The sequence below is a fragment of the Chiloscyllium plagiosum genome, chromosome 21, assembly GCF_004010195.1.
Source record: "Chiloscyllium plagiosum isolate BGI_BamShark_2017 chromosome 21, ASM401019v2, whole genome shotgun sequence".
In the NCBI taxonomy this organism is placed as follows: Eukaryota; Metazoa; Chordata; class Chondrichthyes; order Orectolobiformes; family Hemiscylliidae; genus Chiloscyllium; species Chiloscyllium plagiosum.
Window position 1 is genome coordinate 13,295,313 of NC_057730.1, and position 13,105 is coordinate 13,308,417.

Sequence of the window (13,105 nt, forward strand, 5' to 3'; positions counted from 1 at the left end):
CTCCACCCTTCAGGCTCTCTGCCTTTATTCCAAATGAAGGGCTTTTGCCCAAAACGTCGATTTTACTGCTCCTTGGATGCTGCCTGAACTGCTGTGCTCTTCCAGTACCACTAATCCAGAGTGAATTGTGATGTTTCTACTTCTCTCAAGTGTAACTGTGTTCAATCTCTGTGATTATATCCTGACCTTCTTTCTATTGCTGTTAAAAGGAGAGATCCTAGAAATGGGGATCCGTCTCCTTCGAGCAGGGAAGGTTAAGGGGTGACTTAACCGAAGCGTTTTGGGAATTGAATTTAATGCCTTTGGGGAAAATGTTGGAGTGTGGGGGGAAGAGATGATTTGATTATATTGTGGCAACTTTTGTTTTGACCTGAGGTGGACTGTATGAAGAGGTGGTTGCCCAGTCTCTGAACCCAATGAACTGGGGTTCACCCTCAATCCTGAGCAAAGAAGGTTGGCAAAGAAGATTGAGTGGTCCGTTTCAAAAATGAATTGGATGAAGACCAGAAACGGTTTGGGGGGTGGAGCGGGGGGGGAGCGGTGTGGTGCAGTGCAAGGGTGGAAGGGTGGGGGTGGGTAATGGAGAGCTGTGGAGTAAGGCAAAGGGTGTGGAACAAATTAGATGGTGCCTTCAAAGAGTCAACAAAAGTGGGCTGGGCACAATGGTTTTATTCAGCAATGTGCAATTGCCTGAGAAGACAGAGCTGTAGGAAGAGGCTGCATCTGATAACCTGATCAGGATTAGAATCCAAACCTTGTTAAAAGGAGAAGTAATAGTTTTTTTCCAAACCAAACTAGGGAAATACTTTCCCATCCTGAAATCTGAATTGTGTGCACAGGTCTACCATTCTGGACATCCATGGAAATGGAGACTGGTTGAGAATGGAACTAAGTCAGCATCATCTTTACCTCAGTTTGGCCAGTTTTCTCAATATTACTATCATTGCCATTTTTAAGGGACTTGTTCCCTAGCTAGCCAACAGTACATCAGAGCAATGACTTGTCATCTCATGTTGCCTTTCCCATTATTAAGCATTGGCAGCCACTTGAGGTTTTTCCTAAAGTCCCATGGAATTCAAGATTAATCTGGTCACAGCTATGAGTAACACAGGAGAAAAAAACATAGGGACATTTAAAAGAAAGAGGTTTAATTTAATAATTTCCTTTGGACACAGTGGTTTATCAGTTCAAATATTGGCGATGATTCTGACTGGGTGGGGTGATTGGAGGGGAGACATCAGGTGAGCACACCTCCAGGGATGCTTCCGGCCAGACCCGGTGAACTTGTTATTACTGTCGATGACTTAGCAAAGATCCACCAATTCGTTCTGATCCCACTTCCCAGGCAGGATTGTTATAAATATGCAATTACACCTGTAAGCCAACCCTACCATTGTAATGTCGAGGAGGAAGCTGCTAATTTAAGTAGTGATTTGCTCTGCATGATGTAACCTATGCGCATCACTGCATGCATATTTTCTAAAAATTACCACATTTTTTGGAACACTTTTTAATATGGTGTACATGCAGTGATTGGTAAAAGCCTCTGGAAAGTCTGCTGGCTGTGATCTATATAAAATCCTGTTGCAGTAATTGGCACAATATACTTCCATAATTTCATTGTTGCATTGTGCCAGTGCACCACCAGGCATCTGGTTTTTATCTATCTCCTTGACCAAGCTGTTAGCCAGCCTGTGCCAACATCGCCTTCTCCTTGGATTCGGCATGGATTTCCTTTATCCCAAGTGAAGAGACCCGCGACATTTTTGTACATCAGGGCACTGCAGAAATGCAACTTGTTGTAGTAACAGGAATTTTGGTTGAGAGAGAAAGAGAGATGTTCAGAAACGACAAGTCAGCTCATCCAAGTATTCGGCTGGTCAACACAATTTGGACATTCCGTCTGGAGCAGATCAATAGCAACAAAACTCAACCCCAGTAGCAAAGTGAAGCTTTTTCCCTCAGGTCAGTTCCTTTAGTTTGCTGCTGAATCATTTAGACCTTCAGTCCGACTGAATGCTCCCAAAAATGTCAGTCTTTCCCTGCTTGAAGTCCGTTTTTTCTGCTTTTTTATGCCTATTTCAGTTCCAGCGATTGGCCCAGCACTGAGATAAGTGTCAGCAGGAGAACAGATCTATGTGGATGCACATCCAGTATAATAAATCAGATTCACAGTTCAGTTTAAATAAAAGGAAAAACAGTAAATCAAAACCGCACTGTTATGGTTCACCATATATCCTGACAGTCACAGAAGGCTTCAAGTATCTATCGAGCTCAGATTGCTGCCACCTCTTCGATGCCAGTGGACAATGTCACTGAAGAGAGAAGGCCCATCAGAAAGCTCAGCCTCCTCTCTACCTGCTACCAGATGATTAAAGATCAGGAACAAAGCTTTTGAATTTGGGACTGTATTCACATTGAAGCTCTTGCCTTCAATCTTAAAAGCCCACCTTTTGATATCCTTCTCGTTGGCAAATGCCTTGAATTTGGAACATATTGCCATAGAAATCTTTGCACACAACAATGCCAAAAGTACCTTAGTGGTGGAGGGAGTAGGTGTTTAACCAAGTGGATGGGGTACCAATCAAACATTCAGTCAGACTGAAGGCCTAAATGATTCAGTAGCAAATTAAAGGAACTGACCTGAGGGAAAAAGCTTCACTTTGCTTCTGGGGTTGAGTTTCATTGCAATCGATCTGCTCCAGACGCAATGACTGAATGGTGTTGAGGGTCATTCGATCTAGACCTGTCTAGAAAGACAAAGCAAACCCATCACACTCTAGATTTGTCAGTCAGAGGCGTAGAGACTGGGGAGTCAGGAGATTTTCACTGTGTGGAAATTCCAACTTCTGATCTTGCCAAATAATAGGCACAGACAAAATGATTCTTCCACTGGTTGGGAATGGAATCCTCGGGATTCTAATCACTAATAAATCCACTAGGGCATTCAGCAGAAATGTCTTCGTCTGGAGAGTGGAATTTGCCGCACACGGAGTAACTGAGGGAAATAGCATAGTGCACATCAGGGGAAGCTAGATAATTTCACTAAGACCAAAGAACATGCCGATACAGTGAGACAAGAGAGATGAGAGGAAGTTCACAAACGCCAGCATTGACCTATTGGGCTAACTTTCCTGTTTTTGTGAAAGTTGTTGTTTAAATCACTGCACAGGTACAAAAGGTAACTCACTGTCACCCCCATGCGCCTTCCGCCCCCCCCCCCCCCCCCACCACCACCATTGAACACCCTTGATAAAGCTGCGTTCCTACCTTTCCATAGCTCATAGTGCACAGACTGAATCAGCATAGCTTTGGGAGTGAGCTCTCCCTTTGTGGCCAAGGCTGAGTTTAAGTGCCATTGGATCACTTATCTTTACAAAAAAATGTATGAAAGTGAGTCCAGTGTGTCAGCCAATTCAATCAGGGACGGAACAGGGCAGGAAAGAGGTGAGATGAGTCACTGAAGGGTTAATTAAGCCATTTTAATAACTGCAAAGGTCTTGTTTTTACAGCATTAGATCCATGTCCTCAAGCCAAGCCCGGTCTTTCCTTGTTTGTTGAGTTTGCTTTACCATAAAACCTAGGTGTGGTTGGCAGACAGTGAATCAGACTTAACTCAGGCCAAACTTTCTGTTGTTCAGCAGTGACTCATGCACTTATTGTAACGAATCCCATTTCTCTGTTCAAATACAAGCCATCCATCTGTGAATTAACCCCTTCCAGCGTGCACTGCTGAGTGCAGGATTCCACTTGAATTGCTGTGTTCATGGTTCCACCAATCTTGTTGCAGTTAAGTACTGAGCAGGAATGCTGGATTCTCATGGTTTATGATCTTGTTAGTGTTACCACAACACATGCTGATTTTTGGTGGATTACTATTAATAACACTATAAAACAAATTATGGTTTATACCAGTGATTTTAACTTTAGTAGGTGGTTACTTAATTATACTTTTGAGTAATTAGACCTCCATTGATTCTGAAACTCTGATTCTGACTTCTGAAGAGAGAGTATTTGAAAGGAACAGACAGGGTTACTGAACCTGAGCAGGTCTGCCGAGGGACTGATGTCAGGCTGTAACTCAGAATTTCTGGGGTTGTACTCGATTACACAATCAGATGATGTAGTATATTCGGAAAACAGAGCTCTTTGACTAGTTTCCGGTGAGTCACCATGAGCCCAGTTACCGCGGTGCGTACACTTGCCTTTTGGCTATCTGGGGTCTGTTTTATAGGACACCAGAGGCAGGATGGTGCCAAATGAACAAACCTAAAAACAGAGCTTGCATATGTGCTTTTCATTAGCTTGGCAGTCTCCCTTTACATTGGCTGAAACTCAGCTAAGCACACCAAGTGGGGCTCACTCAATCTGATACTAATATATTCCTGAGAACATATTAAAGACTGCCTGTTGCATTTTATAGTGGAAACTATCTGAGGAACGCAGTAGTGCTCTGGCAGTAGACCTGAATTTTATTTAATGACTTAGTGCAAAACTATGATGCAAAGCTATAGGGATACTAGCTTCTTTTCCAATGCACAGCTCATTTCCCAGAGATGCTGACTCATCCTGGAGTATGTTTTTATCAAGAGCTTCCCTTACCCAATAGCTCTTTCACATTGGCAACAGAGACCTCAGCCGTGTACCTGTGGTAACAGTCCAGCTATGCCTGATTCGGTCATTGCCTGATCTTCAGAGTGTTGTTCCAACAGGAATCAATGGGCAGTTATCAAGAAACCACATCCTCTGTGAGACACGCATCCTCCTTTTCCAGCGTCATCTCGACCACGTCGCCCGCATCATGTCACCTCTCAAAATTGCACGGGACTTCCCTCACTTAGTCCCACCCTTCTCTTCCATGTCTTCACCAATTCCATGCTCAACCACTCCAACCTTGCATCAGCTGGCCTTTCATTTATAAAGTTTGATTCATCCAAATGTCTGCTCCTCACTTCATAATATTTCACAAAATCCTCATCACCCATCACGCTCAATGCTCTTTACATTGGCTCTTAGCCCACAGCAACAACTTGAACACTTACAGAGGCACAGGTTCCAATCTCTCCACAGCCTTTCTCTCTCTTACCACCGGCCATACAAATCTCTGAGAGCTCCAGATTCTGGTACCCCACCCATTGCTCTCTCTGCATCCATTCAGCATCTTCTGCTACCCCAGGATGTCCCAAAATACTTCACAGCCAATGACATGATCTTCCAAACCTGAAACCTCTACTCCCTAGAAGGACAAGGGCAGAGGATACATGGGAATGTCACCAAGTGCATGTTCTTTGCCACCCATGGTTTTGGAACTAAAGCACCATCCCTTTACTTCTTCTTGATCATCCTATTGGAAGTCTCCCCTGCACAGCGATGTGGGTGTACCTGTACCCAAAGGACTGTGGAGGTTGGTGAAGACAGCTCCCACCACCTCTTCTAGGACAATTAGGGATGGGCAATAAATACTGGCGAGTGATGCCCACTGCCCACGAACAAATAAAAGCAAAGCAGTAGGATGTGCAGCGACCAGATTGAGCACAGTGAAGATCTACAGGTAACCATGAAATAATTGCAACATCATCTCTTTTCAGGGATGTTGGTGGAGAGGTAAATATTACTGTCAATGTCTGGGAGAATTCTTCTACTTTTCTTCACAGAATGTAACAGGATGCTTTATACCAACCCAACAGAACCTTGATTTGAAGGCTCATCAGAAAGTGGTGCCTCCAATGGTGCCTTACCTTCCAACTGTGGGTCAACCCAGTTTGCGTGTATCTCTCTATACTGGACTTAAAATGCATAAGCTTGTGCCTCAGAATTGAGTTGCTGATCCATGGCCGATGGCGGATTGGTCAATGGCTTCTGTTTCCCATTTAGCAGGAGCTTGATTTGTTGCTGTTTCTCTTACCTCCTTTCATTTACATCTCTGTGAAGCCACATGAGGCGGAGGAGAGACAGACTCCAACATAGAGAATATTCCCAAGAGGGGTTTGTTCTGGTTCACAGTGGGTATTGTGCATTGGGAAGTGGGGTCTAGATCAGAGTGGTGCTGAAAAAGCACAGCAGGTCAGGCAGCATCTGAGGAGCAGGAAAATCGACGTCTCGGACAAAAGCCCTTCATCAGGAATAGAGGCAGGGTGCCTGCAGAGTGGGGAGATAAATGAGAGCATTCCTGATGAAGGGCTTTTGTCCGAAACGTCAATTTTCCTGCTCCTCGGATGCTGCCTGACCTGCTGTGCTTTTCCAGCACCACTCTAGTCTAGACTCTGGTTTCCAGTATCTGCAGTCATTGTTTTTACCATTGTGCATTGGGAATGCTGGTGTTAATGACCCACGACATATCAAGGCTGAGGGGGCTGCAGAAAGCCAGCTATGCTTTTTTGAGAAAGTTGCTGATGACGTTCATTGTAAGTTGACTCCTCTGCTGATCCAGTGCCTTCAGTTAGTGCACTGACGTATAACAACATAGAAGCAGCCTTTTATCTACACTTTTTGCTGCCTCCCTTTAAATGTTCCATACTCAGTTGCCAATGAAGTGTGGTAATGGGGACAGTATGGGGAGTGGACAATCAGCACTTTTGTGTTATAAGCAGGACAGAGTGCAATGGGGGCATAACAAGCTGCATGTCTTGTTTATCTTGCAAGACAAGGCAGAACCCCAGGGGAAGGTGAACCTGCTGCTGCTGAATGGGTTCATTTTATATTGGTGAGTGCCAGTCATGGTGAAAACAGTGGGCATCTCCCTCCCGCATCAAATCACAACCACCTTATATCAACAACACAGGACTGAGGCAAATTCCACCTTCTCCTGCCCTATCCCTCCCTGTAACACTGCACCAATATTTCAGCCTTTTATCTTGACAGCCAAGAATCTTCAAAAGGCTCTCATGTTGCAGAAGTGACATTCAATCTCTCAAGCCTCTTCCCTTCCCTCAACACCCCCCCCCCCCCCCCCACCCCCCCCACCCCACCCTTAGTCAAAATGTCACACTAACTTTACAGAGTTTTTTTGAAGAGGTGACAAAGAAGATTGATGAAGGCAGAGTAGTGGACGTTGTCTATATGGACTTCAGCAAGGTGTTCGACAAGGTTCCACGTGGTTGACTGGTTAGTAATATTAGGTCACATGGAATCCAGAGGAATACAAAATTGGCTTGATGGTAGGAGACAGAGGGTGGTGATGGAGGGTTGTTTTTCAGACAGAAGGCCTGTGACCAGGGGTGTTCCACAGGGATCAGTACTGGGTCCACTGCTTTTCATCATTTATACAAATGATCTGGATGTGAATGTAGGAGGTCCAGTTGATAAGTTTGCAGATGATGCCGAAATTGTAGTGGATAGTGAGGAACGTCATCTCAGAGTACAACAGGACCGTGATCAGATGGGCCACTGGGGTGTGGAGTGGCAAATGGAGTTTAATTTAGATAAATGTGAGCTGTTTCACTTTGGTAAGGCAAATCGGCGCAGGTCTAATCCACTTAATGGTACGGCTCTGGGCCGTGTTGCTGAACAAAGAGACCTAGGGGTGCAGGTGCATAGTTCCTTGTAAGTGGAGTCACAGATAGACAGACTAGTGAAGAAGGCATTTAATACACTTGCCTTCATTGGTCAGTGCATTGATTGTAGGAGTTGAGATGTCATGTTGGGGCTGTACAGGACGTTGGCCAGGCTATATGTTTAGAATACTGCATTCAGTTCAGGTCTCCCTGCTGTAGGAAAGATGCTGTTAAACTTGAAAGGTTTCGGAAAAGACTTACAAAGATGTTACCGGGATTGGAGGGTTTGACCGATAGGGAGAGGCTGAATAGACTGGGGCTTTTTTCCCCGGAACATCAGAGGTTGAGGGGTGACCTTATAGACGTTTATAAAAGCATGAAGGGCATGGATAGGATAAATAGACAAGGTAAGGGAGTCCAAAATGAGAGAGCATCGCTTTAAGAGGAGAGGGGGATGATTTAAAAGGGGTCTGAGGGGCAACGTTTGGTTTATGCATGGAACGAGCTGCAAAAGGAAGTGGTGGTGGCTGGTACAGTTACAACATTTCAAAGGCGTCTGAGTGGGTACATGAATCAGAAGTGTTTAGAGGGATATGGGTCACGTGCTGGCAAATGGGACTCGATTTATTTAGGATATCTAGTTAGTATGGATGAGTTGTACCAAAGGGTCTGTTTCTGTGTTGTACAACTCTGTGACTGATCCTAATTTCCACATTGATTCCATATTCCCTAAAACTAACATACAGCAATTGAACAATCCCAGCTTTGAAATACTCAGTTAATTCCGCACCCCCCCCCCGGACGTTGGGGAAGAGAATTCCAAGTTTTGTGATTTCTTTTTGTAGAGAAGTGCTTTCTGGCATTAAATGTTGAATGACCTAATTCTCATTTTAAAAGCATGTTCCCTTTTTCTCTGTACCTTCACAAATAATTTCCTTCATCTACCCCAAAAAATCCTTTTAATTTGACTCCTCAGTGTGACCCTGAGAAAGAATTCCAATGAAACTGCTGATTGAAATTGTAATTATCAGTGGCTCCTGCACTTGGCTCTTTCCAATGGATTTTTTTAAGCTAATGACATTCAACAACATGGGTTTGTACCTGGTCAGTGTCTGAGGTAAAACAAAATCCTGTTTTCACCTTTTGAACATGGTATTTTCAATGAGAGGTGGATTCCAGAATAAGTAAGTTGACTTCAGAGTCACAATTTTCTCAGAGTATCAACCTCTGAAAGAGTGCCCCCTATTGCTGAGATAGCAGCACTGCTGTTTGCAATCAATAAATGGCAGCTGCTTCATCCTCAAGGCCCCCAGCATGACAGTCCATTGCTGAAAATTGCTTGCAACAACCAGGAGGCTGTCTTAGTGATGGTTGACAAACTTGAAATGTGCGTGAGGTTAAAGCATGGTACCATTGCCATAAACAACGAAGCGCCCTCCTCATAGGGAGTGATTTCAGGTTTGTGTTGAGAGGCAACAGTTCTTAATTCCCTTCCCTCCTCCTATACTGTCTGGCCTCCAGGTTGAGACAGCCTGAGGGCAGAAAAGGAGAGGGTGTTTACAAGGTGCTTTGAAGGAACACATAGCCTGCCCTCCTTGGACGTTTCAAGGCTTCGCTACCCGCATTAAAGTTTCAATTGAACCTTTAATCCACTCTGAGTTGGGGAGAGGTTGTTTCACGGATGGCACGCTAAACACAAAGGTTGACATAAATGCACTTCCTCCTAAGGTAAACACTGGGAGAAGGAAATTGGGTTTTAATCCTGAGTTTAAAATCACCCCTTTGGGACCAAAATGATTGTTCTCCAGTTCAGCAAAGCAGATAACCGGAGGACAAATCTGAGGCGAGCTGAATTTATAATCAGTGCAGTCTTTGATTCTTTGGGAAATCAGGCAAGTTGGAACCCTGCTTTAACCCCTTCCCAGCGGAACATTGTTGTCTATGACCTTTGACCCTTTCCCACCAATGGCAGCCAAAACTGGAAACAGTGGCCCTGCATAAATACAGCAGGGTTTCAATAAAATTCAAGCATCTATTTCCGATTGAAACAAATGGGTGAGAAAGTAAATCCAGTTTTCAACAAAAGAATTGCAGGTGCTTCCTATTTTTATTATTTGTTTCCACTGAAATGAAATTCCCAGCAAGTAACTGAACAAGAGTTTTAACAATTGTTTTACATATAATACTAATGCCATTACTGACATATAAACATAACTGTGTTTCTTGAAAAAAATTGGAGTTACTTTTGAAAAGTGTGATCATGCAAATATTGAAAGGACAGGGGGATAAAATTACAGCTATGTACTTCAGGTTTGGTTGAGAGCTGTGCACGTTATCGGATTCCCAACTGGATATCCATTGGTATGTGACATGTGACCCTGTCACCTCTAGATTGTGGAGTGGGAAATCATCTACTATTAGTTTACCCAGCCATTCCTGCTGGAAAGGATTATTATTAGGGCCATATGTGGCTCCCATCGTTACCGCTTGCTCCATTTGCAAACCTACAGGTGACAGGGTATAAGCCTGAGACGAGGGAACACATTTCTCCCACAGAGAACTTTTATTCATTGTTAGAACCGAACACTGAATCCAATTAGACAGAGCGAACGTAATTTATTTCCTTTAGATTTTTCTCCAACTCAATCGGATTAAAATGTCACAGATTCTCTTGTGGTCTCCATTGCATTATAGTATCTTGTTCAAACAGTAGCCCAGGCGATTGTGTGAAACTAAAAATAACCAATTATTCTGATCATGTGATTGGCAATTTTTTTTAGTAAAGGAAGCAGTTCATTATAGTATGAAATAATAGGGGCAGCTTTTATTAGACTCTCAGTTCTGGATTTTTTTTTGTAAAGCAAGTACTGTTTTGACAAGGTTCTTATCGCAGTTTCTCTGCTGTGGATTCCCTGCCCTTATTTTTTTCCCATTGAGTCTCCCTTGAGTTCCCAAGAGAGCTGAAGGGCTACTTTGAAGTTCCATGCAGTGGGACTGGTGAAATAGCAGCCTGTGGACTGACTCAGTCTCCATCCTGGTGTTGTGCCTTCAGACCAGGATGGTTACCAGGGATGAGGAACTCCAGTTAGGCAGCAAGACAAGAGAAGATGGAATTGTACTGCTCAGGGCAGGGAAAGGGAGAGATTCACGTGGGCAAGATGAGGCGTGGCTTTGTTAACACAAGTAAGGAGAACGGCTCGTTCCACTGGTGTTGGTAACCTGCGGAGTTAAATACTGGGTAAAAGCACCAGAGAAAGATGAGAATTTCTTTATATTTTCTCAGCAAGTCATTCCGATCTGTAACATGTTGTCTGATGCTGACCGATTCAAAAGTGAATTGAATGACTGATTGCTTGTGTACAGCTACCTGGAGTTTGCAACAGAAAAAAAGACCATTCAATCCATTTGCTTTGTGCTGGCTCACCTCTCATCAACACCATCAGCATGCCATCGCATACCTTTCTCCCTGACTGACTCATTCATCTTCTCCCTTAAATGCTATTCGCTTCAACCACTCCCTGTGCTAGCACATACACTGAGAAGCCAGGGAGATGGAGAAAGTGTATGGGCAATGGGATTATTTTGTGAAGTTCAGGCACAGGCAAGACAGGCTGAATGGTCTCTTGCTGCGCCCTGTGTTTCTAAGAAACGGCTGTGTTCCGCCCCAAAAAGAAACAACTGCTGGTGAGATTGTGCAGCAGGAGATGAGTGCAGCCTCATTTGATACATGAGCAGAAAGAAATTGGTAGGAACAGATGACACACTGGTCAACGCCTGTATTTGCGAAGCACTCTCCCAGATGATCAGGCCTCTGTAAATTAGTATTTAATCGGGGGAGCATTAAAATCATTAGTAGAACTGCAGACCCTGTAGTTGCCTTCCTGTGCTGCTGATTTGTGTGACAGGGTATAGCACAATGTGAAACATCTGGCATACTATGATTTACAATCTGCACTTGGGGAATCAAGCTAATGTCGAGAGAGAAATGGATTTTCTTTTCTGGGGAAGTTTTATGTGACCACTGGCTGCTACATCATCTCCTTTCGCAGAATATTCAGGCACATGCTAATTTGTAAGGAGATTTCCTTTATTAACAGAAGAGTGAATAAGACTATCCTGAGTGGTTGTGAGGGATATCTCAGTAAGCAGATGTGACATGTCTGATGCCTGTTACAACTTTGCCATACAGAGAGCCTCGCATTTGCCTAGGGGGCTGGGTTGCAGTTACACAAGCGGAAAAGACCCTCACAGAGCAGAGCTCTTATAGGAAGAAGTGGGGGGGGGGGAGGGGGGGTGCTTTTAATTGGGTGAATGTGCATGATGTTAGACCCACACGGTCCCGAAGGAACCTCAAGTCAAACTTGCTGTATGTTTCCACATTTGTTTTTGTACTTAAAGGAAAAGCCTGCGCTCATCTTGGAGCCTCAGCTTGTCGGAGTTCTGTTGCAGCTCGGGGGATGGAAAGTGCAGTGTGTGGAAGGATATCGTGGTTTTGAGTGTGTAGCTGACAGAGAAGAGCTTTAAGGGGGTAGCAGGGTGCAGGACTTAACTATTGCACGATGTATACAATCCTGTCACGTTCGCTGGGAAGTGCACCATCCTTTTAGGAGTGGGATAGCTGACTATACCCCATTCCTGATGAAGGGCTTTTGCCCGGATTGTCAATTCTCCTGTTCTTCTGATGCTGCCTGACCTGCTGTGCTTTTCCAGCACCACACTCGATTCTAATCTCCAGCATCTGCAGTCCTCACATTCGCGTAACTTTACTCCTGCTGTACTTTCATTTGTCCATGGATTGATTGTTCACTTATTTGTTGACCGGAAAATGTGTTTAAGTGATACAGATCATGACATCCTACTCACTGTAAACTCAACTGCTGTTTCATTTGTTCTGAATATTGAACGAAGATATTTAAAGCTCAGTCAAAGAACAGTGCAGCAAAGGAGGCCATTGGCCCATTGTGTCAGTGACTTGAAAGAGCTGTCCATACTCTCGGAACATCGAGCCACACATTTCTCAATTTCCAAATACACATCCGATATCTCTTTGCAAGTTCTGTGGGAGGTTGCTTCTAGCACCTTCTGGTTTGTTAAAAAAAAATTGCCTCCTCATCTTCCTCTGTCCCTTTTGCCAGTTCTTTTAAACCAATGAACCTCTGAGGACCCATCCTTCTGTCAGTATAAGACATTTCTTCCTATTTACCCTGACCAAAGCCCCTTGTAATTTTGAATCCCTCCATTAAATCTTCATTGAATTGTCTCTGTCCTAAGGGAAGAAAAAAAGCTCAGAGAAAAATGGCTTCTTCACCTTATCACCCGCATGGCCCTTCATGTCTGGTGCTGCCCTTGTAAACCTCCCCCTTCCCTCTCCAAGCTCTAGACATCATTCCTAAAGCGTGATGCCCAGAATCAGATGCAGTACTTTTAGTTGAGACCTAACCATTAAGGTTTGTAAAGTTCTGAAAACTCTTCAGAAACATCTGTTTCTCCGAACCAAAACCCCTGAGGCTCCCTACATCTTCCCGCTCCAAGTTGGCTGGATTCGGCTGTCAGTCTAGTTTGGCACGTGGAAGCCTTCGAGTGAGCACTGGCAAGCTCCTGTCGAGTGTGGA

At 44.2% G+C, this 13,105-nt stretch overlaps 1 protein-coding gene across 10 annotated transcripts in view; it reads left to right on the forward strand.

Annotated features, from left to right (window-relative positions):
* Nucleotides 1–13,105, forward strand: part of tnrc18 (trinucleotide repeat containing 18) — a 179,187-nt gene that overhangs the window by 57,726 nt on the left and 108,356 nt on the right. The window lies entirely within an intron of this gene.